This window comes from Pongo abelii, chromosome X (genome assembly GCF_028885655.2).
Source record: "Pongo abelii isolate AG06213 chromosome X, NHGRI_mPonAbe1-v2.0_pri, whole genome shotgun sequence".
Classification (NCBI taxonomy): Eukaryota; Metazoa; Chordata; class Mammalia; order Primates; family Hominidae; genus Pongo; species Pongo abelii.
In genome coordinates, this window is record NC_072008.2 from 92085994 (window position 1) to 92113754 (window position 27761).

The 27761-nt window shown below is 35.6% G+C and overlaps 1 protein-coding gene across 6 annotated transcripts in view; it reads left to right on the forward strand.

Moving 5' to 3' along the window:
• The window catches only part of DACH2 (dachshund family transcription factor 2), a 672286-nt gene that overhangs the window by 447837 nt on the left and 196688 nt on the right, over positions 1-27761 (forward strand). The gene's annotated exons all lie outside the window — the stretch shown is intronic.

Consider the following 27761-nt stretch of genomic DNA (forward strand, 5'->3'; position numbering starts at 1 on the left):
AGTCCTCAAATCAGGAACCCTAAGATCCCACTTGGTGCTCCCCCACCCTGTAGCTAAGCTGGTGACTATGGTTCAAGAAAAATTTCCTTTACTTTTCCCTCTGCTTTTCTCAATCTGAAGGAGTCTCTCAGTGTAGTCACCACAGCTCACAGTATGTTGGGTCTCACCTGAAGCCAGCACACTACAGTCTCACCCAAGGCCCTCGGTGTACTACCTTGGTATCACTGCTGGTTATTCGGGGCCCAAGGTCTCTTTATTCAGCAGGTGATGGGTTCTGTTAGGTTTGAGCTCTTGCCTTTAAGGAAGTTGGTTTCCTTTTGGCTCAGGATATGTCTAGAGAAGTTTTTTGGGAGCTAGGGCATGGAATGGGTGCCTCACAACCCTAACCTGTGTTCTGTTCTACAGTGGCTGAGCATGTATCCAAGATGCCAGGCAAAGTCCTTTTTACTCTTCTTCCTTTCTCAAGCAGGAGCAAGGGATCTCTTTTGGAGCTGCACGCTGTGCCACCTGGGGTTGGGAGAGAGGTGGCACAATCCCTCCCTTATCTGCCTGGGCTGTTGTCTCAGTGGGTTGCATGCCCCTCAAGTCCACTGGCTTTGAGCCCAGCTCTGCACTAGGACTTGCTTAAGGATTGCAGTTCTTGTGGCCTAGGCTTCCTTTCAAGTTTGTTTGGGGCCCCAGATAATTGTAGTCCATGATCATGAAGCTTGCCATAATTAAAGATCTGACTGATGGGAAGGGAGATTTCCCTCTGGCTAGGGTTGGTCTAAATTCTCCCTCTGTAGGCAGGCATCAGTTGCGTTCAGCCTGGTTTTCCTTACCACTGTGACAGGGCAGCACTAAATTCAATGCCAAGTCTCACAATCTCCGTGCTCTTTCTCTCCCAATCCCACAGACTCTCTCTCTACATCACAGTGCTGCTATCACAGGATGGGGCAACGGTGGTGTCAGTGATTAAAAACTGTCTTTCTTACCCTCTTCAGTGCCTCTTTCAGTGATGTGACATTAAAACCAGGTACTCTGAATTCTCACCTGATTTTTGGTTCTTATTAATGTGCTTCTTTTGTGAAGACAGTTGTTGAAATTGTTGTTCCTGTGTGTGTGTGTGTGTGGGTGGGGGGGGGGATGATAGGTGGATCCTTATATTCAGCCATCTTGCCCAGCCCCCTCTCTAAAAGGTTTTTTTTAGTCAGCAGGTGATGAATACTGCCAGGACAGAGTCCTTCCCTTCAAGGTAGTGGGTTCCCTTCTTGCTCGAGTTTTGTATAGAAATGTCATCCAGGAATTAGTGCCTGGAATGGGGGGCCTCGCCACTCTGCCTGGGACCCTATCCTATGTGACTGACCTGATACACAGCTCTGTTGCAAGACAGATTGCTTTTTACTCTTCTCTCTCCTCTCTTCAAGCAGAAGGATGGTGCTCTTTTGGAGCTGAAGCTCCACTGCCTGGTATTGGGGAAAGGGTCATGCAAGCACTTCCTCAGCTGGCCCACACAGGTTGTGTGCCTCCCTAGTCCACTGGCTCTAATCTCAGCACAGCACTAGGAACTGCATAAGAATTTCAGTCCTTGTGGCCTAAACTGCCTTTTGAGTTCATTTAGAACCCCAGAGCACTTTAGCCTACAGGGTCAAGGCTTACCAATGTCAATTTTTGAATGTTAAAATGGGAAATTCCCTTCTGGCTAGGGCTGATCTAAATGCTCCTTTGTGGATGTTGGTGTTGGCAGCACTAAGCTCCCATAATAGCTGTGCTTTCTCTCCTGCCAACACATAGATTCTCTCTCCATACCAGGTGGCTGCTGCCAGGGGATGGGGCAGAGGTGGCGTTCACAATTCAAGACTGTCTTTCCTACCCGCTGCAGTGCCTCTTTCAACATATGAAGTTAAAACCAGGTCTTGTGATTGCTCACCTGATTTTTGATTCTTATGAGCGTACTTTTTGTGTAGATAATTGTCAAATTTGGTGTTCCTACAGGGAAGACAATTGTTGGAGACTTCCATTGAGTCATCTTGCCCCACCTCATGACCTAGTTTTAAAAGCCAGATCATATTTAACCTATTGTTCTAGGACTTGAAATAGGCTTTTAAAGTTACAGAATATTTACTATCAGGAAATTCATCTTTTAAACTGATTGAAATTTGTTTTGCCATGTTGTTTTTCTGGCTAAATATCTAGGTTTTCCTATCCAAAGTCAAATGCATGTTAACATGAATAAATAGCAGCATATAGTTTATTATATAAAATATTTCTGCTTTGCAAGTTCTTTAATCCTTAATATAGATATTTTGTGCAAATCTGCCACCTGTAATTATCAGCTTTGTACTTTCAGTAGTTCTCTGTTTAAAATAATCTATAATTTATTTTTGGTTAAAAAATGTATCTGTGTCCCTTAGATGAAAGGTCTTCAGAGTTTTTTCAACTTTCTGGCTCCTGTCAGTGATTGTGTTTCTCTAACTCTTACCTTTCTTTTTCCTTTTCATCTGCATATCTCTTATGTTTACCTTTATTCTGTGCTGACTAGTGCTCCTGGCACCTTTCTATTTCAATGCTTATATTAAAAAAAACTTTATAACATTCCTCTTTAAATTACTATTCTGTTACTATAGACTATAAAACCAATTATAAATTTTTTTGGTTAATGAAAAAATATGGGCAATGACTTCCCAATGGTGTATACTATAAGCTGCTCAGTGGTTAACTTCTTGGTTTTGAGAAAATAAATCATCTTCAGTTCTTCATTTTGCCTACCTTGGCAGAACCTCATAATTAAAAAATTTGTTTAATTTTGGGGTTATCTAGGTTCTGGTGTTTCCTGAGAATAAGGTACTATCATTGATGCCTTCTTGCCAGATAGTATGATCTCTTGATTTTTCTTATAAAACATAATATATAAGCATAAGTATCAATAATTCAGTATCTATGGCATAAGTCAGTCACATGGTCTGTTCTAGAAGATAGAGTAGCTCCTTCTACTTTCATACTTAAGACCTAATTTATAAAATATTATTCAGCATATTTCTATGTAACTCTCATGTACTTCATAAAGGGAAAGTACAGAATATACTCTTTGGTATAAATTAATGTAGAGCCTTTTTGACAAACTTTTTACCATGCACATATTCAAATATTAAAGGTGAACTAACTGTGTGAAATAGTTCAGCATTTTACTCAAAGGTAAACTACATCACAGTAACGTCATCATTTTATTAAATAAATCTGTTTTCAAGTGAGATACCTGATCTACTGAAGAAAACATTTTGTTTATTGAGTTTTATACAGGCACCTTGACCAAATGACTATATTATTTAGATGGATAAGTGAGTATTCATTACTATTGAACTATAATTATGTCAAGATTCATTATCTTAGGTGGAACTTTATAGTGTTTAGGAAATCTTATACTCTGCCTCCAAAAAGCAAGCTTGTTAATGGGGAGTAGAATTTATTTGTAATAATATACTCAGATTTGTAGAGGATTATTAAAATGATCTTGAAAAAATAGAAAAAATTAAGAAAAATATAATATTGTGACCATTTAAAAGGTCTTGAGAAAAATAACTCTCTTGGATATGTCTAATGTTTGTGAAAGTATTCTTCATATCTCTTGTAATAAATCTGCAGAGAAGATGTTATCCCATTTTGCAGGTGAGGAAATCAAAGTTTAGAGTTTCCCATTAGTCCTTTGATATTCTGTTCAGTATCTTTTTTTATCACCTTCACAATGGACTTTTTAGTTTGATGACAATTTAATTTTATCTAATTTGACAATGGAGAGCTGGCCACTGCTATTTATGTCACAGCAGAGGGATCAGGTAGTGTTGTTGAAAATCCTACAAATTCTGCTTTCCATAAAATTTTGAGTGGAATACAGCTCAAGATAGCAGTGCTCATCAGCAAAATGAGTTAATTCATACTCTCATTTAAGGTGAGCTGTACCTAGCAGGGTAATCCCAAAAGGCATTTTAGGACGGTTGAATGTAAAGAAGAAAAAATTATAGAAGATTTTCTCTATGTTTTTGATACAAAGTCTCAGCCATCATTTGGCAAAGAATAGCAAGGTTTCTTGAATTTGTCTGTTCCTTACAATTTTGTATCTTTTTTTCTATACAAAGCCTTCTTTGTGAGGAAACAAAGTGAATAGGTCCATAAAATGTTAGATCACCTTGAAATCTTCTAAAGCACTCTATCAGTGCCTGTTGTCACCCACTCTTATTAGTCTTTTCTGGAAAAGATCTTAAGGCAAATCATACTAAGAGAATCTCTTCATCTGAAGAAAGAGAAGCTCTATTGCTATCAGAATGTGGATTTGAGTTTCATGAAGGAATTCAACTTTTCCCCTTTGAAATGACATTTCAAGTATTTCTGGGATGAAATTAGCAGATACAAACCTATTATGGGTCCAACTACCTTGTCTTCATATTATTTAATTATTATGACAACACTGTGAATGAATATTGTTGCTCCCATTTTACATAGGCGAGAACTAAAGTTCTGACAGATAAAGTGACTTTGTCAAAGTAGGTGATAGAGCTGAAACTTGAAATCAGATTTACATGTCTCCAGATCACCTTGCTCTGGTGGCAGAACTGGATTTCATAGTTCAAGACTAATAATACTAATAATACTCTGTCATATTTTGACTGCTCAGTGTATTTATGTTTTATTTTCCTGAGCTGTCTTACTCAGCGCAGTAACCCCACAATTTGTAAAGTATAGTAATTGACTTTGTTTTATAAGTGAGAACCCTGAAGATTTGCACAAGATTATACATCCAAGGAGTAACTAAAGCACTATTTTAGTGTAAATCTTTCTCTCCCGTTATCCTATAATCTGTATTATATACCACATAGAACTTATAGAGTGACAGCAGCCATTTAACTGCCTACTGATTTTTTTTTTTTTCATTTCAGGTTCAGGGGTACATGTGCAGTTTTGTTATATAGGTAAACTTGTGTCCTGGGGGTTACTTGTACAGATTATTTCATCACCCAGGTACTAAGCGTAGTATCCAATAGTTATTTTTTTTCTGATCCTCTCCCTCCTCCCACACTCTACCCTCAACTAGGCCACAGTGTCTGTTGTCTCCCTCATTGTGTCCATGAGTTCTCATCATTTAGCTCCCACTTATAAGTGAGAATATGTGGTGTTCGTTCTGTTTCTACATTAGTTTGCTAAGGATAATGGCCTCCAGTTCCATCCATGTTCCCCAAAACACATGATCTCATTCTTGTTTATAGCTGCATAATATTCCATGGTGTATCTGAACCATATTTTTTTAATTCAATCTGTCATTGATGGACATTTAGGTTTATTCCATGTCTTTGTTATTGTGAATAGTGCTGTAATGAACATTCACATGCATGTGTCTTCATAGTAGAAAGATTTATATTCCTCTGGGCATGTATCCAGTACCGGGATTGCCGGGTCAAACTGCAGTTCTGTTTTCAGATTTTTGAGGAATCACCACATTGTTTTCCGCAATGGTTTAACTAATTCACACTCCCATCTACAGTGTATAAGCGTTCCCTTTTCTCCACAAGCTCACCAACATCTGTTATTCTTTGACTTGTTATAGCCATTCTGACTGGTGTAAGGTTGTATCTCATTGGGATTTTGATGTGCATTTCTTTAATGATCAGTGATACCGAGCATTTTTTCATATGCTTGTTGGCTGATGTATGTCTTCTTTTGAAGCGTCTGCTCATGTTCTTTGCCCACTTTTTAATGGGGTTGCTTGCTTTTTACTTGTAAATTTCTTTAAGTTCCTTATAGATGCTAGATATTAAAACTTTGTCAGATGTATAATTTGTATTTTTTTTCTCTTTCTATAGGATGCCTGTTTACTCTGTTGGTAGTTTCTTTCACTGTGTAGAAACTATTAAGTTTGATTACATTTCATTTGTCAAGTTTTGCTTTTGTGGCAATCGCTTTTGGTGTCTTTGTCATGTAATCTTTGCCTATTTCTATGTCCGCAATGGTATTGCCTAGGTTGTCCTCCTCGGTTTTTATAGTTTTTGGTTTTACATTTAATTCTTTAATTGACCTTGGAGTTGATTTCTGTATATGGTGTGAGAAAGGTGTCCAATTTCGATCTTCTGCATTTGGCTAGCCAGTTATCACAGCACCAATCATTCAATAGGGAGTTCTTTCCCCATTGTTTTCAACTGCTTTGTTGAAGATCAAATGGTTGAAGGTGTGTGCCATTATTTCTGGGCTCTTTATTCTATTCCATTGGTTTATGTGTCTATCTTTTGTACCAGTACCATGCTGTTTTGGTTATTGTAGTCCTGTAGTATAGTCTGAAGTTGAGTAATATGACACCTACAGCTTTGTTCTTTTTGCTTAGGATTGCTTTGGCTATTTAGGCTCTTTTTTTTTTTTTTTTGTTCCATACGAATTTTAAAATAGTTTTTTTTTTCGACTTCTATGAATAGTATCATTGGTAGTTTGATAGGGATAGCATTGAGTCTGTAAATTTCTTTGGGCAGTATGACCATTTTAATGATGTTGATTCTTTCTAGCTATAAGCACGAGCTGTTTTTCCATTTGTTTGTGTCTTCTCTGATTTATTTTAGCAGTGTTTTGTAATTCTCATAGTTGAACTCTTTCTCCTCTCTATTCAGCTGTATTCCTAGGTATTTTATTCTTTTTATGTAACTGCTTACTGTTTCTAGAGTTTATTTTCTGCAAACATTGGTAACACTTCTCTTTTTTTTACAAATATTGGTAACATTTGTATCAACCTTCATGTGGTACATGTTAAGCATGCATATGTTGACCAAATATTATTAGAAAAAGTGCTCTTTCTACCATCAAATAAAATTTCAAGTACAAGTACTATAAAATGTGAATTATCAATGCAGAATAAGGGTTTTTCTGACTTTTAAATCCAATTTTGAGCAATGTAACCTGAAGTAGTCTGGTTTATTAAAACATTAGTTTATAATGAAAGCCTTTGCATTGAATTCTGTTTTCACCATCGCTTAGCAAACTGAATAAGCTATTTAATGTTTCTTTGTTCCACTTTCTTTACCTGTAAAATGAGATAGCAACTTTTAGTTCCTTTAAGATTATGATGAGAATTGACTGAAATAATTTATATTAAAGAAACTATCAGCTGAGCATACTGGCTTGTGCCTGTAATCCCGGGTAGTTGGGAGGCTGAGGTGGAGGCATTGCTTGAGCCGAGGAGTTTGGGACCAGCCTGGGCTACATAGATAAACACTGTCTCATATATTTAGCCAGGCCTGGTGCTGTGCATCTGTGGTCTCAGCTATTTGGGAGGCTGAAGTGGGAAGATTACTTGAGCCCAAGAGTTTGAGGCTGCAGTGAGTTATGATTGTGCCACTGCACTCCAGCCTGGGTCAAGACCCCATCTCAATTAATTTTCAAAAACAAAAGTATCATATTGCCAGATATCGTTTATGAGCTCAATGAATATTATTTTGGTGATTCAGTGAAAAATATACTATAATATGTTTGTTTATCATGAATAAAAGAAAAGAATGGAAAGAGTCACAATTTTATAAAAATCTTTCTATGTTTGTTGTTTTTGTTTATAATCTTTGCTATCATAGCAATATAAAATGGATAAATGTATCATACATAGTAGGTGTTCATAATATAGACTTATTGACATAATCTAAGCCTAGAGTGTACTACTTTGTAGAAATTTTTTCATAATTCAATGATACATGTACAAATATGTTTTACATAAACTGTGAATCTATACATAGATGTAAACTATTATTAATTGTTTAGTTATCATAATATTGTTTTAAATAACCAAATAGATATATATGATAATATGCAAAGTTAAAAGACAGTGTTTTGAGTTATCGACTTTTCATGAGTAGTTTTATCTTTTTATGCTTTACATTAGATTTCTTACAATTCCCTTATTTTTTTCTAACTCTCAATTCTACTATGGTTACTTAAAAATGCATTCAGTTTTAAAATGGAAAGTTTTGAGAATTTGGGGAAGGAAGAAGAATTTATACTTGCTTATTTATATAAACTACATTGACTAACACACTAGAATTGGCTCTTACCATGACTTAGGTTCAGTTCTTGCTTTTTAAACACCATACATTCTCTCATGTATTTTCTCCCATATTGTCCAGCTATTCACATCAACTTGTAATTTTCTGTGAAAATACACTTGCTAGTCTAAAATGAATTTCTCCAGCTGGAATTTTTAACAATGTTTGCACAGAAATTTAATCATCAATTATAGCCAAGATCCTATAATTATTTTTGTAAATCAGAGAGAAGATGAAATATTCAAATGCTTGTTTGAGTAGGTCTTCCCAGAACCCTACCACATAAAGGCACAAAATAACTCTATGTAAAAATTACCTTTGAAAAATCCATGTCTACTGTAGTTGAATATCTATGGTTTAGACTTGGGCAGCTGCCCTATGTAATATTTTATCTTCTTTATTTTCTTCTTTCTTGCAACTAAAAAAACCTTTAACCCAGTATTCCTGAAGCCAGAAAAAACAAATCAAGGCTAATATTCTCGTGTGAATTTTTTAATGACATAAGTAGGGACAAGAGAGGATATAGTAGAAATGATTTTAACGTAGTGCAGCATATACCAATTTATTGACCCCAATATTTTTCTATTTATAAGGAAGTAACTATTCTGAAAATTGTCCTATGCACTCTGTGGCATTAACAATGAACTCTTGAGATTTCTTCAAGCCATAGATCTTGACTGACAGTGCTATTAAATAAACCATGGTCCTTAGAATTACAGATACTGCATAATACTGACCTATCATTTTTTTCCCATGCAAACTGTGCAAGTGAATTGCTGAATGAACAGGAAGGGGCACTATCAGTTGTTCTTGGGGCAGATAATATGGCATTTCATCTTAGTTACTGTACCATGAAATGTTGCATTACAATCACTCTGATAATTTAACGACATTTAAAAAATGAAAATGCTTAGAGTTGTGCTATATAGGCAAACATTAAATGCTTACACTACAAAGCCATTATACACAAAGAGACTACAATGCAGTTGTTAGGTAGATGCCAATTTTTCCTGGGAAAAATTACAGCAAACTTAAAATATGTTTCTTTTTAATCCAGTGACTTCTCTACCTAGATTGCAAACTTTAAATTAACCCTGATTGAGATGGGAAACCTAGCCATGACTGTTTAAAGGATGCCTTTTCAAACTTATTCTATTACAAATATCCACAAAATTATTTAAAGTGGCTAACTTTTATTTTATTTAGGCCTTAAGTTACTGAAATACTTTGTTACTGTTGGTAGTAAAGGCAAGGTGGTTCCAGTGAACTGTTAACTGGTCCTTTATGGTCATAACTTTTAAAGTGGAAAAGTTAGTTGCCTTTAAAGTTGTACATAGAAAAAGGCCGTGAACTAGGATGGTATCTTCTCTTTATATCAGGTAACAAACTGCTGAGGCTCTCAGTTGTGCTTAGTTCCCCATCGCTTTAGGACTAGAGTCGGGGAATTGGTTTTGAAACATGGGGAATATTTTTTTCCTTTTCCGTGGGTATCACGGACAGCAGCTTTCCCTGGCTTTCTCACACTGACACTCATGAAGAAAAGCACGAGAGACGATAACTGCTAAAATATCCTCAGTATTCCCCTAACATATTGGTCTATTTTCTCTCTGAAACTGGAATGCCAAACATATTGTAAATCCTCTGAGTCTCAAATATATTTTAATCTGAGCCTTCTATCCTTAGGACATATAAATTTTGATTTATTCCAGAGAACAGTAACATAGTTCTTTTGTTAGTTTCTCCATTGTGCCTTTTGTTTGTGATTGAGAGACTGTGGAACGGCTGAGGGCTGGGGACTGAGTAGTGGGAGCAGTGCAGGAGGGGAATAAAGGCCACTAAATAATCTTTTGACAAGCAAATAAAACAAAAAAAGTGGGAGAAAGAGGATATTTAATCTACCCCATGTTTTTCAAAGACAAGTAGATTCGAGAGGATCTCTGCTTCTGGGAAGTTCTCCGTTTTCAGTATAGAGAGTCCTTAATCTTTGTGATTGACATCCCTCTTTTTAAAGGCTAGTGTGACATAAGAATTATGGGTCTGTCTTTTAATACAGGTGAAATATTTAAAATATGTTAAGAAAAGGCTACTACTTATAATGATTCCTTTGGGCTTTTTCTATTTTATTCTAAAAACATTTGTTAATCTATTAATTTGGAAACTCCAGTTTATCATTAGAATCACTGAGCTTTGTGGTGATCATTTGTATTTAAAAATACATTGAGTAAAGTCTTTTGATAATATATGAGAAGATGTCTTCTAGAAAGCTCTAGTTCTAATTTTTTTCAAATCATTACAAGATGTAGATACTTGGAGACAGCTTGCACCTGCAAAGAGAAGTGGCACAGTGAGACAGTTATCAGCATCATTGAGGAAATAAGACACAATACCCTAAACTTTCACAGTGGTAATTTGTAAATATTAGACAAAACATAATTTGGGGAGGCATGAATTATCTAGACAAGTGCTTGATAAATTAAGTGATATAACTCTTCCCCTATATCTCAATCCCTCATACTGGATTATATAAGCCTAACTAATTTATTTCTCTAGTTTTGAGAATGATTTAATTCATGGAACTATAAAAGAACTTTTTTGGTTCCAGAATTTTAATAATTAAAAAAAACATAAGAAGAATAGAACTTTCGAGTTAGATTAAAGCTTTGCTCAAATCTCTGCCTTATTACTTATTCACTATGTGATCTTGCCCATGCTAGTCAGTCTCTCTTGCCTTTGCTTTCCTCATCTGTGTAATTGGCATAATAGTTCTTGCATTTTCATAGAGTTGTTTTGAAGATTAAATAAGATAATGTATGTGAAGTTTCGAAATAGTGCTTGACATACAGCAGTGGGTGTCCAATAATAGTTCTCATTTTTTCTCTTACATTGGCTCTGTCCAGTGATGAGCTAAAGTAGCAAACTGTTTTAGTTCATGGAAAATGTACATTCAAAATAATGTAGCTTAAAATTAAGAAGGCTCTTTGCCATTTGCAAATTTAGTGACTTCAGTGCTGATTTTCTTTCAAGAACCTTTCATAGGAATTAGTTTTTCAGCTCCCTTTCATATTTTTGGAAAAATCTAGTGTGTATATCATATAATAGTGGTATTTATGAATGAAAAAAACTTGTTTACAACTAATACTGCAATACCAGTTTAGAAAACAGGGATCTGCTTCACTAAACTTTGCTAAATGCCAAAATAATACATAGCTATTAAAACCTCAAGAAAAAAAAGACAATTCATTTCAGTCACGATATCACCTAAAACTAAAGTATTATAAAAGCTAAACAATGCCAAGTGGATTTTGTTGAGATCAAAAGTCAAACCAATTTATTTATTTTATTTCATTTTCAGTGTTTCTTTTCCTAGGACTATCACCTTAGTCAAACATCTACTAGAGTTAGCTTTTGATCTCAACCTTCTTTTGGGGTAAAAAGGAAGTCAATCTTGAATTTTTTTCTTCTAGAGACAGTCACTCTATTGTGTTTTAATGTTCCAATAGTGTGTGAGTAAATAAGATTCTCTGACATATGTGATAGAAGACTGGTTAAATGGGACAATCATTTTTGTGTAAGAGACAAGAATCAAAAGGAAGCATTCTTCACAAGCTATTAACTGAAAAAGAAATCCCCTCAGGTCAGTGGAAATATGTTAAATGGTCAGTCTTCTGCCTTTTTAGGTCTTTTGATGAAAATGCCTTGTAATTTGATAACAGATAGTTGCTCATTAGTAGTATAATTTTCTCCTTACCATTCGTAGTTACTCCATGATTAATCAGGAGGAAATTTTTTTTAACCTAGATATTTTGCTTAAAAACTTTGCTTAAAATGTCTTAATATCTCTAGAAAGGATCATGCATTTTTCATTCTTCTTGTCATAGATTGATCAAACTATAGGGAAATTTTCATGATATATTAAAGACACAAGAGACATGACAACACATGATGATTACAGTTGAATTAAAAAGAAAAAAAACTGGTGTTTGCTGGCAGTGAAGGTATGTTTGTGAGTACTATTAACCCATGTGTATGACTACATTCTAACTATTGAAGATCTTTATATCACCTTTACTAAATCTATTTCATTACATGGTAAATTCATTAGGCAGGTATTTATCAAGTACTGCCTACCTGGGAAAGACCTCTCTAGGTCATACTGTGAGTACAAAGCTGAGTAAGACATAGTCAATGACCTATAGCAGACTTCACAGCCTTTCTCTGAGTTGAGAAAATGAGACCTACGTGTAGACATAATTATAATAAAAGGCAAAAAACCCATATTTATAAGCATACATATGTTTGTGTAAATATGTCTATGTGATATAGGGACATTCAAAGATGAGAGTAATTATTAACAGTTGTGGGAATTAAAGAAAATATTTGGTGTTGATGGCATTTAATTTGTGCCTTAAAGATTGGTTAAGTTGCAGTTGGCAAAACAGGGATAAAAGCATTTCAGGGGAAAGTGGCAATGGTCTGAACACAAGCAAATATTAATACCAAGTTTTTTTGGGTAACAGAGAGTTCAGTCTAGCTAGAATAGTGGGTTTATGATGGAAAAAAAAGGAGCTCTGTCTGAAGATGGGTGGGGATAGATTATTGGAGATTGTAACTCCCATATTAAAAGTTTTGAACTTTATTCTACAGGAAGTATCAAACCACAAAACACTTTTTTGTAGGTGAGCTATGTGAAGATACTCCTCTTTACAAGAATGTCACTATTAAGAGAATATACCATAGACTGGAAAGGCAAAGAGTTAGAGGCAGAGAGATCACTCAGGAAGTTCTTCAAGTAGTCTAGCTGAGAAAGAATACAGACCTATTAAAAAGTGGCTGTGCAGTTCATATTTCCTTTTATAGAGTCAATAAATCTCCTTTAGACTTACAATGTATAACTCTGAAGTAATGCTATTTAAACCTGCTTTGGAAAATAAATGTGTTTGAAATCACTAGTAGCAGGATTTCAAACTAAAAAATAAAGTGTACTTTATCTATACATTCCTATCAGTTCATGTAGAATTTTCTAACGTTCCTATGCTTCTGATTCAATTGCAACCAAGCAGATCATATTGCTTTTTTAAAAAAATGTGTTTATCTTACATGAGGTACATGGCAATTTTTAAAAAATGGCACATAAGCTATACTAAGATTCTGTGTTTCTTAAAAGCAAAAAGAAGAGAAAGTATAATTTGACAAAAAGTTGAAAGGGGTTCATTATTAGGATCACAAACAGAAGGAATGGTGGTATAGATCACCTGGAAATTATACCTTTGACTTTGGAAAGCTCATGATTTATGCCAATCTGTTTGAACAAGTTAAGAAGTTACCACAGTCTTTCAGGGAACACAGTCTTCCAACAATATCCAAGATCTAGGAGGACAAAATGGGAAAAGGAAGAAATCATTGAAATGAACGGGAGTAAACACAACATAGTTTAGTAAAATATTATCTAGGGTGATGTTTCTATTCTCATTTTATTGATTCTGAACATATACAGTTATATTCATGGCAAAAATACCCATGGAAATTCTCAAAGCTACAAAAGATGGAGTGCCTTTTCTCATCACCAAGATGGTATAGTGTTACTAGCATTGTGCTGGGCCAACCCATCCTCATCTACCTCCCAGCTGTGTATGTTTGCTTATCTCTAGCATAGCAGTTTTAAGGTCAGACATATTATTACAAAAATGTTTCAAATTCTGACTGAAAAAAAAGGTAGGAGAAAGATAAATTTCTTTATGGATTCTGTTTAATTTGACCCATTTGAGTTAGTATGCCCGTTAGCAACCTCAAGATATTGGTTCCAAACATAAAAATGGTTTGTATCTCTTTTGGAATTTATTGTTAATAGGACTGTGACAGAATTCAGGAAACCAGAAAGAATATTCCACCTTACAAATCATTCAACTATCCCATATCTCTATACAAAAGCCTTCTTTGTGTGTGTGTGTGTGTGTGTGTGTGTGTGTGTGTGTGTGTTGGGGGGGTGGGTTTCTCTTTCCTCTATTAATAACCTGGCATAAATTATTTAATGGAGAAATATTTTTCTATTAACCAAGAACTACCTTGCATATATCAGATAATGACACTTTTGAGCAGGATGAGCTGATATCAGAATTTTCCTTTGCACCTATTTTTCTCCTGAGCCATTATGAAATACTGTCTGTGTGTAATTCAAACATGTCATTTGAGTGTCCTAACTGATAGTAATATGCTCCACAGAAATTTTAGGAGAAAATTATGCCAATTGTATATTTTCTTAGTGTTAGAGGCAATACACTAAACCCCACTGTATTAGTCTCTTCTGATGCTGTTAATAAAGACATACCCAAGACTGCCTAATTTATAAAGGAAAGAGGTTTATTTGACTCACAGTTCCACATGGCTAGGGAGGCCTCACCATTATGGCAGAAGGCAAATTAGGAGCAAAGTCACCTCTTACATGGCAGCTAGCAAGAGAGAGTTTGTGTAGGGGAGCTCCCCTTTATAAAACCATCAGATCTCATAAGACTTATTTGCTATCATGAGAACAGCATGGGAAAACCCCACTCCATTGATTCAATTACCTCCCACCAGGTCTTCCCCATGACATGTGGGGATTATGGGAGCTACAATTCAAGATGGGATTTGGGTGGGGACACAGCCAAACCTTATTATTCCACCCCCAGCCCCTCCCAAATCTCATGTCCTCACATTTCAATACCAATTATGTCTGCCAAACAGTCCCCCAAAGTCTTGACTCATTTCTACATTAACTCAAAAGTCCACAGTCCAAAGTCTCATCTGAGGCAAGGCAAGTCCCTTCCACCTATGAACCTGTAAAATCAAAAGCAAGTTAGTTACTTGCTACATACAATGGAGGTACAGGAATTGGGTAAAACACACATTCCAAATGGGAGAAATTGGCCAAATCAAAGAGGCTACAAGCCTTTTGCAAGTCTGAAATCCAGCAGGGCAATCAAATCTTAAAGCTCTTAAATGATCTCCTTTGACTTGATGTTTCATATCCAGGTCATGCTGATGCAAGAGGTGGGTTCCCATGATCTTGGGCAGCTCCACCCCCGTGGCTTGCAGGGTATAGCCCCACTCCTGGCTACTTTCATGGGCTGGTGTTGAGTGTCTGTGGCTTTTCCAGGCACATGGTGCAAGCTGTCAGTGGAAGTACTATTCTGGAGACTGGAGGACTGTGGTTCTCTGCTCACTGCTCCACTGGGCAGTGCACTAGTGGGGACTCTGTGTGGGGGATCCCACCCCCCATTTCCCTTCTGCACTGCCCTAGTAGTACATGTTCTCCATGAGAGCCCTGCCCCTGCAGCAAGCTTCTGTCAAGACATCCAGGAGCTTCTGTACATCCTCTGAAATCTAGGTGGAGGTTCCCAAACCTCAGTTCTTGACTTCTGGGCACCCAAAGGCTTAACATCATGTGGAAGCCACAAAGGCTTGGGGCTTGCACCTTCTGAAGCAACAGCCTGAGCTGTATGTTGGTCTCTTTTAATCATAGCTGAGACACAGGGCATCAAGTCCCAAGAGTGCACAAAGCAGCAAGGCCCTGGGCCCTGCCCAGGAAACCATTTTAACCTGCTAGGCCTCCTGGCTTGTGATGGGAGGGGCTGCTGGGAAGACCTCTGACATGTCCTGGAGACATTTTTCCCATTGTCTTGGCAATTTACATTTGCCTCCTTCTTACTTATGCAAATTTCTGCAGCTGGCTTGAATTTCTCTCAGAAAGTGTTTTTTTTTCTTTCTATCACATCATCAGGCTGCAATTTTTTTAAACTTTTATGCTCTGCTTGTCTTTTGAACATAAGTTCCAATTCCAAAACCTATCCTTGGGAATACATAAAACTGAATGCCTTTAAAAGCACCCAAGTCACATCTTGAATGCTTTGCTGCTTCAAAATTTCTTCCTCCAGATACCCTAAATCATCTCTTTCAAGTTCAATGTTCCACAGATCTGTAGGGCAGTGGCAAAATACTGCCAGTTTCTTTGCTAAAACATAGCAAGAGTCACCTTTATTCTAGTTTTTAATAAGTTTCTCATCTCCATCTGAGACCGCCTTAGCCTAGGTTTTATTGTATCTATTTATATGATATCTATCTTTTCTTGTCACATAACAATTGTTAATGTTGTTGTTGGTTGTTTCAGGTAGCTTCTAGTACAATAACTATACATTCCAATAGTTAATAGAAACATAGTTTTTGATATTTGTATCTCAAAACATGTGGATATATAATTAAATATTATTGTTATAATAAGCTTAATTTAGGTACTGTCTAAATCTCTTGTTTCTGGAGGTTGAGAATCAGTCTCTTAAAAGTGGTAGATTATAAACAATTAGGATTCACATTTCTTTACATATTATTCAAATGCAAACCTCTGAAATGTGATTACAAGTCTATTCATACATTCATATCAATACATCTATATTTAATTTTATGTACTCATTAAATTGAGAATGACAAGTTCTGTCACAAAGTTTTCACATAATTGTGTCCACTGTATCATATTGCTTTGCTTTCTAAAACAGATGCTTGATGTATTTGGCTTCAGTAAATACAAGCATAAACTGATGATAAAGAATGAAACCATCAGACAGTCAAAGAGTAAAACAAAGGCAAACACTTTCAGTGTTTGAGTGAACCATCTTCGTCCCTGTGCACTTCTCACTTTTGTTGTTATGTCTTAACAGGATAGTCAGGCAGAATGTGATTGTGAAGAGAACGTAAAGTAGACCTGCTTCTAGAGAAGCATACTTGCCTACCAGCATTGGGCTAATAGCCCTTTTTCCTCCTCCTGCTGTTGTCCCTTCTGAACATGCATTTTGTTATTCTGCAGTTGTTTCCTGGGCATCACTATGGACTCACTACTGTGTCAGGCAACAGGGAATACAAAATATAAGAATAATACACTTCTAGTTTATGGTAGTCAGCACCTTACAGCCTTGGTAAGGGAGACATTATTAATATATACAATTAATAAATGACTAGTTCATTTTGGTTATTTTGGAAGTATTTCATTCCGCTTAGACTCTCTGAAGTTTAACAGTGAATTGAACCTCATTTTAAAGACATGCACATTGATTCTTAAGATAAAGTGACTCAGATACGCATACAAGTAGCTATAGATAAATGCAGTTTTAATATCCAGACTTTATGATTCCTCAGTCAGTATTCTTTACATCATAATTCGGGCTAGACAAACACTATCCTCGTTGTTTTCTCAGGTCTTTCTTGATGTTATGAATTACACATTTAATTATCATAAATATATTGCAAGCAACATTAAAAATGCAGCTTTTTAGACAAATTAACATCTCCAGATGTATTGCTGGATTCTTTGTCCTTCATTTAAGTAGTATACACATATTTAAAACACAAAATATCACAATGTTGAATAAAAACAACAAAGAATCACAGTAGTTGCTCTCTGCGGCAACAGAGCATGACACTGGTTGAGAATCACTATTCTGAAGAGTGGAGAATTGATTGCACGGTTGATTCTCTGGCATTTATGTGGTATATCCAAGAGAAGACTGGCTACTGAAAAGCCACAAGAGAAGTGATCTTTAGGAAGCCAATTACCTTTCTGGAAAGTGGTTCATTATTGAGATTTAATATTCTCCTACTGGCAGTTTGATATCTTTTAACAAGTACAAAACACATTTGAATTTTCATTAGCTGCTACACAGAAGTTAGCACTACAATTTAATTTTAGACTAAAATATATTATTGAATTTGAGGTTAATTTCCCATTTATTCTACTTATAGAGGGAAATTTATTGTACTGTATTTTGCCAAGTATTGCCGGTTTTCTACACAGACAGAACTGCCTTTCTAAAAAACAGGAGTATGTGTTGCTGCTAGTTTTCTTGGTTTCCCAGCATTTCAGGTAGTCTTCCTGCATTTCTGGGCTAACTAGGCATGGAAAGAGTCACTCTTGGCCCAATGTCAGAAATTAGGAGTGTTTTGTCACCTCTAGTCCATATCTAATGCACATTCTCTCCTAGAGTCACAATGGTATTTGCTGGTCATACCACTTCTGATATTCTGATTTAGATATCATTGTCCTGTGGCAAGTCAGGGCTGGAAATTCCTTAAAAATGATCTTGAAACATCCAGTAATACTCTATAAAAATGCTCAAATAAGTCACCTTAGGGCAGAGTGCAACTTACTGGAATTTGTATATAATATTAATAATTCTTATGCCTCAAATTTTCTTAAACAAGAAGATTGTCTATTCAGTGGTACCAGAAAGACAATTAATTATAATGTATAAAAAATATAATGTATAAAAAGAGGAAACATTTAAAATTTAAAATATCACCAGTGGGCTGGGTGCGGTGGCTCGTGCCTCTAATCTTAGCACTTTGGGAAACTGAGGTGGTTGGATCACTTGAGCCCAGAAGTTCAAGACCAGCCTGAGCAACATGGTGAAACCCTGTCTCTGCAGAATAATAAAAAAAAAAAAAATAGCCAGGCTTAGTGGCACATGCCTGTAGTCTCAGGAGGCTGAGGTGGGAGGAGCCATTGAGTCTGGGGTGGTTGAGGCTGCAGTGAACTGTGATTGTGCCACTGCACTCCAGCCTGAGCAACAGAGCGAGACCCTGTCTCAAAAAAATTAATAATAATAATAAATGATAAAAATAAATTACCAACGGACAAGTATAACTCATGATTACCCAATGAGAGAACAGATGAACTTTATATAAATTTTAAGAAATCCTGATATCAATATACAGCTTAAATTCAAATTCAGAAAATAGTAGTATCCAAGCAGATGAAGTTGAGCTTATATCCTTTGCTAAAAGAAATAGATTTAGTGCAGCATTTTTCAGACTGTGTTCTACAGAGTTTTAGTATCTTTAGATCAAATAATAGGTATTCCATTTTATGTCTGTTTTGGAAATTCATTAAAATATTACATGTGTAAAGCTTTGAAAAAACTGCCATTAAAAAAACCTGGAGTACCTGGGTTTAAACCCCAATTTCAAGATTTATTAGCTGTATGACAATAGACAAGTTATTCAGTTTCTTTCTTGGTTTACTGATCTGAGAAATGGAAATAGTAATGTTATTACCCTCTTTTAAGGTTGCTTTGAATTATATACATATATATGTGTATATATACGCATATATACACATATATACATATATATACACATATATACATACATATATATACACACATATATATATATATATATATGAGCGAGAGAGAGCTTGTGGCATATGATAAGTGCTAGGTAAGGTTTTTATTAACTCATTGTTACCTAATTTGGCCTGGGAAATTTCTTACCCAATTTCTCCATTTTTAAATGGATGCTCTTTTAACATTTTGTGGAACAAGTAGTCAAATGAAAAGTAGTTTGGAAAAAGTTGATATAAGACAGGTTCTGTATGGTGCTTCTCTTTTGTTTTTAATCTTTTAACAATAGATGTAATAGGAGTGTCTGAAGAGCTTATTAAACTTTTTTTTTTTAACTGAGTCTTGCTCTGTCGCCCAGGCTAGAGTGCAGTGGCGTGATCTCAGCTCACTGCAACTTCCGCCTCCTGGGTTTAAGCGATTCTCCTGCCTCAGCCTCCAGGGTAGCTTGGATTACAGGCACCTGAAGTGCCTATTATGCATTTTCAGAAAGGTAACTGCAAATTCACTGCCTGATTATGCATCCTCCAATTGTTGTTTTGGTGAGGCAAGTGGAACTTTAGCACAGATTGTGTATTCTCTCTTAATATCTATCTGTAACTCAACAGATATTTGCAAAATATAGTCAACTTCTAGTGCTCACATCACATTCACTGATGTGTAGCAAAATGCAGCTCCTGTTGAATGTTTTGAGATCCTTCCAAAGCTGTATTGTGTCAACTTTTCCCTCACTGCGGAAGAATTGAACTAAATTTTAATCTTTTGTCTATCCATGAATGGTGATACTTAAGAACCACCGGAATTTTTGTTCCTCATTTGTTTAGCCTATAACTACCTTCATGTGGTTTATTTACTCTTTCAGTCTCTAGTATTTTTCTGAGTAGAATTCAAAGCCTAGGCATCTACTGAAAATAAATCCAAATACTACCTCTATTTGGAAAGATTTGCATCTTCCCAGTTGATTTGTAGAGAATTTCAAAATTGTTTCCGGTAGATTCAATGTGATATATAACATTAACATTTCATACCACCAGCTGTTTTATTAATAACATTTTGATACATCACATTTGACCCAAAGTAGCTTTGATTGCAATAACAAACAAGCTAACACATGGTACTTGACAGATAGACTGAAATAATATGGCAGATCTAAACTGCTTTTCATTTTTGGAGGGATATTATCATTTGCAATGCCTTGACTGTTAATTTAATTGTGTTATTTTTAAAATATAAAACCATATTTCAGTGAACTGACTCACCATTACATTTAGTTAATTGTAAACCTCAAGATTTGATTACTCATAGTTCTCCCTTGGTTAATTTACTTGCTCTCAGTATTGACAGAAAACATTTCAAACTAATATGATGGGAAGGACATAGTTCACATCACTGTAGGAACCCAAAGTTACCAAACTTTTTTGGTTCTTTTTCTTGTAAATTGTATTGGAAGCCATCATTTTTTTTTCACACATTGGTAGTTTAAGGACTGTAGATCACATAAAGTTGTAAATCAAATCCTTGCTTACTAGTGAGAAAGCAGTACAAGATAAACTTTGTTTTAGTGCATGCGTGAATGATTAAAAAAACAATTTCAGAAAACTATCTAGTACAAAGCAAATCTAGACAGAATCATTGCTTCATAAAGGACCTTAAGGACAATCTGGCTGAACTCCATTTTGCACATGAATAAACTGAAGTCCAGAAAAGTTATATGACGCAATTTCTCCTTTATTCTGGTCAGTGACATATAAAGTATCTCTGCGAATCCATTTTAGAGAGTTTTAAATAAGTTCAAATCAAGATTATGAATTTTGGGATTAGTAAAGAAAGCACTCAGGCAAAAAGGCTTCATTATCTCCGTTTGGCATGGAACACCATCCAATTATTTGAAGTTTTCCATTTTGTGTGGACTTTATAACTCCACCACTGACTGACTCCATTATCTTTAGCCCCTGCTTCACTTTTCCACTCTAGACTTAGAGTTTTGCATTTATAAAATGGAGGGATTGATTTAGATGTTTATTAAAGTTATCATAACACTTAAGAACTTCTCTCAACATTCTAAGTCTCAAGTTGGACCTAATATACGTGCTAACAATTATAACAGTCATACACACGCACACACACACATATATGGGTTGTTTTTCAAACTGTTATGTTAAATTTTAAGTTAAGAAGAGGATGTAGACAGAATACACAATGGGGACAAGCTAGTCCCTCCAATACATGGTGTTGGGAAAACTTGGTATTCACTTCAGAGAATGAAGTTGGACCTTTCAGCAAACACAAAAATCAACTCACAATGAATTAAAGATAGCCTCAATAAATTGTTTAAAATTGAAATCATATCAAGTATTTTCTCAGACCTCAGAGAAAACTAGAAATCAACACCAAGAGGAATTCTAGAAGCTATACGTATACCTGGAAATTAAACAAAATGCTCCTGAGAGTTCTTTGGGTCAATGACAAAATTATGATGGAAATTAAAAACTTTTCTAAAACAAAAATGAAGATACAATATACTAAAACCTATAGGATACAGCAAAGGCAGTGCTAAGAGAGAAATTTATAGAGTTAAATTCTCACATCAAGAAAAAATAGATCACAAATTAACCAAATGTTGCACCTCAAGAAACTAGAAAAAGAAGAGCAAACCAAACTCCCAACCCAAAGCTAGCCGAAACAAACAAACAAATAAACAAAACAAACAAAAACAGAGATTAGAGTGAACTAAATGAAATAAAGGCCAAAAAAATACAAAGGATAAAGGAAATGAAATGTTGGTTCTTTGAAAGATAAACAAAATGGATAAAGCTCTAGTTGGACAAACTAAGAAGAGAGAAGATCCAAATAAACATAATTAAAAATGAAAAAAAGACATTACTAATGGTAACACAGAAATACAAAAGATCGTTAGAGACTACTATGAAGGACTATAATACACTCGCCAATTAAAAAACAGAGAAATTGGATAAATTCTTGTAAATATACAACCTCCAAATATTGAACAAGGAAGAAATGCTGAACAGACCAATAATAAGCTGTAAGATTTAATCAGTAATAATTAAAAACAATCTCGCAACACACACAAAAAAATCCTGGGACTAGATAAATTCACGGATGAATTCTACCAGACATGCATAGAAGAACTGGTACCAATCCTCCTAAGACTCTTTCAAAGTATCTAAAAGGAAGTAATACTCCCTAACTCCTTCTACAAGGCCAGTATTTCCTGAATTCCAAAGCCCGACAAGCACACAACTAGAAAAGGAAAACTACAGGCCAATATCCCCAATGAACATAGATACAAAAACCCTCAATAAAATACTAGCAAGCCAAATCCAACAACACAACTAAAAGAAGCAGAACTAAATGGTAATACACCATGATCAAGTGGTTTTTACACAAGAGATGGAAGCATGGTTCAACATACCTGAATCAATAAATGTGATTCACCATATTAACAGAATTAAAAACAAAAACAACATGACCATTTCAATAGAAGCAGAAAAATGCATTTGATAAAATTCAGCATGCTTTCATAATAAAAACCCTCAAGAAATGAGACTGGGTAATTTATGAAGAGAAGAGGTTTAATTGACTCACAGTTACACAGGCTATATAGGAAGCATTACTAGGAGGCCATAGGAAACTTACAATCATGGTGGAAGATGAAGGGGAAGCAAGCATTTCTTACCATGGCTGAGTAGGAGAGAGAGAGCAAGTGAAGGGGGAAGTGCCACACACCTTTAAACCATCTGATCTCATGAGAACTCACTCACTATCAGGAGAACAGCAAGCGGAAAATTCACCCCCATTATCCAATCACCTCCCACCACTGCTTCCTCCAATTTGACATGAGGTTTGGGCGGGGAGACAAATCGAAACCATATCAACATAGAACATACATCAAAATAATAAAAGCAATACATAACAAACTTACAGCCAACAACATATTGAATGGGGAAAAATGAAAGCAATCCTCCTAAGAACTAGAATAAGACAAGGATGCCCACTTTCACCACTTCTACTCAACATATTGCTGAAAACTCTAGCCAGAGCAACTAGACAAGAGAAAGAAATAAAAGACATTCAAATTGGAAACAGGGAAGTCAAATTGGTCCACTTTGAAGATGACATGATCTTATATTTAGAATACCAAAAGACTCCACCAAAAAACTCAGACTTCATAAATGAATTTAGTAAATTTTCAGGACACAAAATCAAGGTACGAAAATCAGTGGCATTTGTGTACACCAACAACAATCAAGCTTAGAACCAAATTAATCCCATTTATAATAGCTACAAAAATTAAAATACCTAGGAATATATTTAACCAAGAAAATGAAAGATCTGTAAAAGGAAACTACAAAACATGGATGAAAGAAATTGTAGAGGACAAAAACAAATGAAAATATATACCATGTTCATGAATTAGAAGAATTAATATAATCAAAATGACAGTACTGCCCAAAGCAATCTACAGATTCCCTGCAATCTTTATCAAAATATCAAAGTCTCACAGCTGAATTACACTAGATATGAAAAGAAGAGCTGGTACCATGCCAGCTGAAAACATTCCCCAAAAAATTGAGAACGAGGGTCTCCTCCCTAACTTATTCTATAAGGCCAGCATTATCCTGATGCCAAAACCTGATATAGACATAAGGAAAGGAAAACTTCAGGCTAATACCTTTGAGGAACATCAGATGCAAAAATCCTCAACAAAATACTGGCAAAACAAATTCTGCAGCACATCAAAAAAGCTTATCTACCACAATCAAGTAGGCTTTATTCCTGGGATGCAAGGTTGCTTCAACATGCACAAATCAATAAATGTGACTCATCATATAAACAGAACTGATGACAAAACCAGATGATTATCTCAATAGATGCAGAAAAGGCTTTGGATAAAATTTAACACTCCATAGTGTTAAAAAAAAAAAAAAAACCTCTCAAACTAGGTATTGAAGGAGCATACCTCAAAATAGCAAGAAACATCTATGACAAACCCACAGCCAACATCATACTTAATGGTTAAAAGCCAGAAGCATTCCCCTTGAAAACTGGCACAAGACAAAAATGCCCTCTCTCACCACTCCTATTCAGCATAATATTGGAAGTGCTGGGTAGAGCAATCAATCAAGAGAAAGAAATAAACTGCATGCCAATAGAAAAAGAGGAAGTCAAGCAATCTCTGTTTGCAGATGACATGATCCTATATCTAGAAAACCCCATAGTCTTGCCCCAAAAGCTCCTTAAACTAATAAACAACTTCAATAAAGTCTCAAAATACCAAATCAATGCACAAAAATCACTAACATTCCTATACACCAACAACAGTCAATTTGAGAATCAAATCATGAACACAGTCTCATTCACAATTGCCACAAAAAGTATAAAATTCCTAGGAATACAGCTAACCAGGGAAGTGTAAGATCCCTACAAGAAGAACTACTGAACACTGCCCAAGGAAATCAGAGATGACACAAACAAATGGAAAAACATCCCATACTCATGGATAGAAATAAATAATATTTTTAAAATGTTCATACTTCCCAAAGCAATTGATAGATTCAGTGCTATTCCTATTAAACTATCAATGACATTCTTCACAAACCCAGAGAAAACTATTTTAAAATTCATATGGAGCCAAAATGAGCCCAAATAGCCAAAGCAATTTTAAGTAAAAGGGACAAAGCTCGGGGGATCATGCTACCTGAGTTTAAACTGTATTACAGGTCTACATTAACCAAAACAGCATGCTAGGCTGGGCACGGTGGCTCACACCTGTAATCTCAACACTTTGGGAGGCTGAGGCAGGCAGATCACCTGAGGTCAGGAGTTCGAGACCAGACTGGCCAACATGGTGAAACCTCATCTCTACTAAAAATGCCAAAAATGAGCCGGCTGTAGTGGCGGGTGCCTGTAATCCCAGCTACTCAGGAAGCTGAGGCAGCAGAATCACTTGAACCCAGGAGGTAGAGGTTGCAGTGAGCTGAGATCACCCCATTGCATTGCAGCCTGGGCAGCAAGAGTGAAATTCCATCTCAAAATAAACAAACTAACAAAAAAAGAAAACAAAAAAACAAAAACAAAAACAAAAACAAAAACAAAACAAAACCAGCAAGCTTCTGATACAAAAACAGACACATAGACCAATGAAACCGAATAGAGAGCCCAGAAAAAAGGCCACACGACTACAACTACCTGATCTTTGACAACACTGACAAAAACAAGCAATGGGGAAAGAACTGCCTATTCAATAAATGATGCTGGGATAACTGGCTAGCCGTATGCAGAAAATTGACACTATACCCCATTCTTACATCATACACAAAAATTAACTCAATATGGATTAATGTTTTAAATGTAACACCCCAAACTATAAAAACTCTAGAATACAACCTATGCAATACCATTCTGGACAAAGGAATGGGCAAAGATTTCATGACAAAGACACCAAAAGCAATTGCAACAAAAACAGAAATTGACAAATGAGATTTAATTAAACTAAGAGCTTCTGTACAGCAAAAGAGAGTATCAGCAGAGTAAACACGTAACCTACAGAATGGGAGAAAATTTTTTCAAAGTATACCTGTGACAAAGTTCAAATATCCAGCATCTATAATAAACTTAAACAAATTTACAAAAAAAAAAAAAAAAAACTGAGTAATCCCATTAAAAAGTGGGCAAAGGACATGAACAGACACTTTTCAAAAGAAGACACACATGCAAAAGAAGCATATGAAAAAAAGCTCAACATCACTGATTATTAGAGAAATGCAAATCAAAACCACAATGACATACCACCTAGCATGAGTCAGAATGGCTATTACTGAAAAGCCAAAAAAAACAGATGCTGGTTAGTTTTCAGAGAAAAAGGAACACTTATATACTGTTGGTTGGTGTGTAAGATAATTCAACCATCATGGAAAACAGTGTGGCTATTCCTCAAAGACCTAAAAAAATATACTATTCAACTCAGCAATCCCCATTAGAGGATTGCTGTGTTGAATGCTATTATTATACCCAAAGATATTTGCAGCACTATTCACAATGGTAGAGACACAGAATCAACCTAAATTTCCACCAATGGTAGACTGATTAAAGAAAATGTGGTATATATACACCATGGAATACTATGCAGCCATAAAAAAGAACAAAATCATGTTCTTTGTATGAACGTGGATGGAGTTGCAGATCATTATCCTTAGCAAACTAATACAGGAGCAGAAAAGCAAATACCACATATCCTCACTTATAAGTGGGAGCTAAATGATGAGAACACATGGACACATAGAGGGAAACTACACATACTGGGGCCTACCAGAGAGTGGAGCTTGGGAGGAGGGAGCAGATCAGGAAAAGTAACTAATGGGTACTAGGCATAGTACCTGAGTGATGAAATAATCTGTGTAACAAACCCTCGTGACACAAATTTACCTACATACTAAACCTGTACATGTACCCCAAAACCTAAAGTACAAGTTAAATTTTAAAAAATACCAATGTCATTTTCCTAAAATTCATGTGGAACCAAAAACGAGCCTAAATAGCCAAAGCAATCCTAAGCAAAAAGAACAAGGGTAGAGGCATCACAGTACTGATCCCAAATTATACATTAGAGGTACACTAACGAAAACAACAAGAAACTGGTGTTAAAACAGACACAGAGATCAGTGGAACAGAATAGAGATCCCAGAAATAAAGCCATACATGTACAGCCAACTGATGTTTAACAAAGTTGACAAAAACATACACTGGGGAATGGACAGCCACCCTCTTCAATGGTGCTGGGAACATTGGATTACCATATGCAGAAGAATGAAACTGGATCCCTGTCTCTCACCATATGAAAAAACTAGCTCCAGATGGATTAATGAGTTAAATGTAACACCTGAAATTATAAAAATATCAGAAGAAAACCCAGGAAAAACTCATCTGGACATTTGTCTAAGCAATTAATTCATGATTAAGTCCTTAAAGGCACAAACAATAAAAACAGAAATAGACAAATGGGAATTAAACTAAAAAATTTGGCACAGTAAAAGAAATAATCTACAGAGTGAACAGACCACTGGAAGAGTGGGAGAAAATATTTGCAAACTCTGCATCCAACAGGAGATTGATAGTCATAATTTATAAGAGACTAAAACAACTCAACAACAAATTAAAAAAAGACCCCGTTAACAAGTGGGCAAAGGACATGAATAGACACTTTTGAAAAGAAGACATACAAACGGCAAACAAGCATGTGAAAAAATGCTTAATGTCCCTATTCATCAGATAAATTCAAATTAATACCATAATGAGATATTATCTTAGACTGGCTATTTTTAAAAAGGAAAAAAAAGATAACAAATGTTGGTGAGTAGATGGAGAAAGGAAATGCTTATACACTGTTAGTGGGTATGTAAGTTAGTACAATCTATATGGAAACAGTATGGAAATTTCTCAATGAACTAAAAATAGAACTACCATTCAATCCAGCAGTCCCACAACTGGGTATCTACCAAAAGGAAAAGGAATTATTATATCAAAAATATACCTACACTTATATGTTTATTGCAGCACT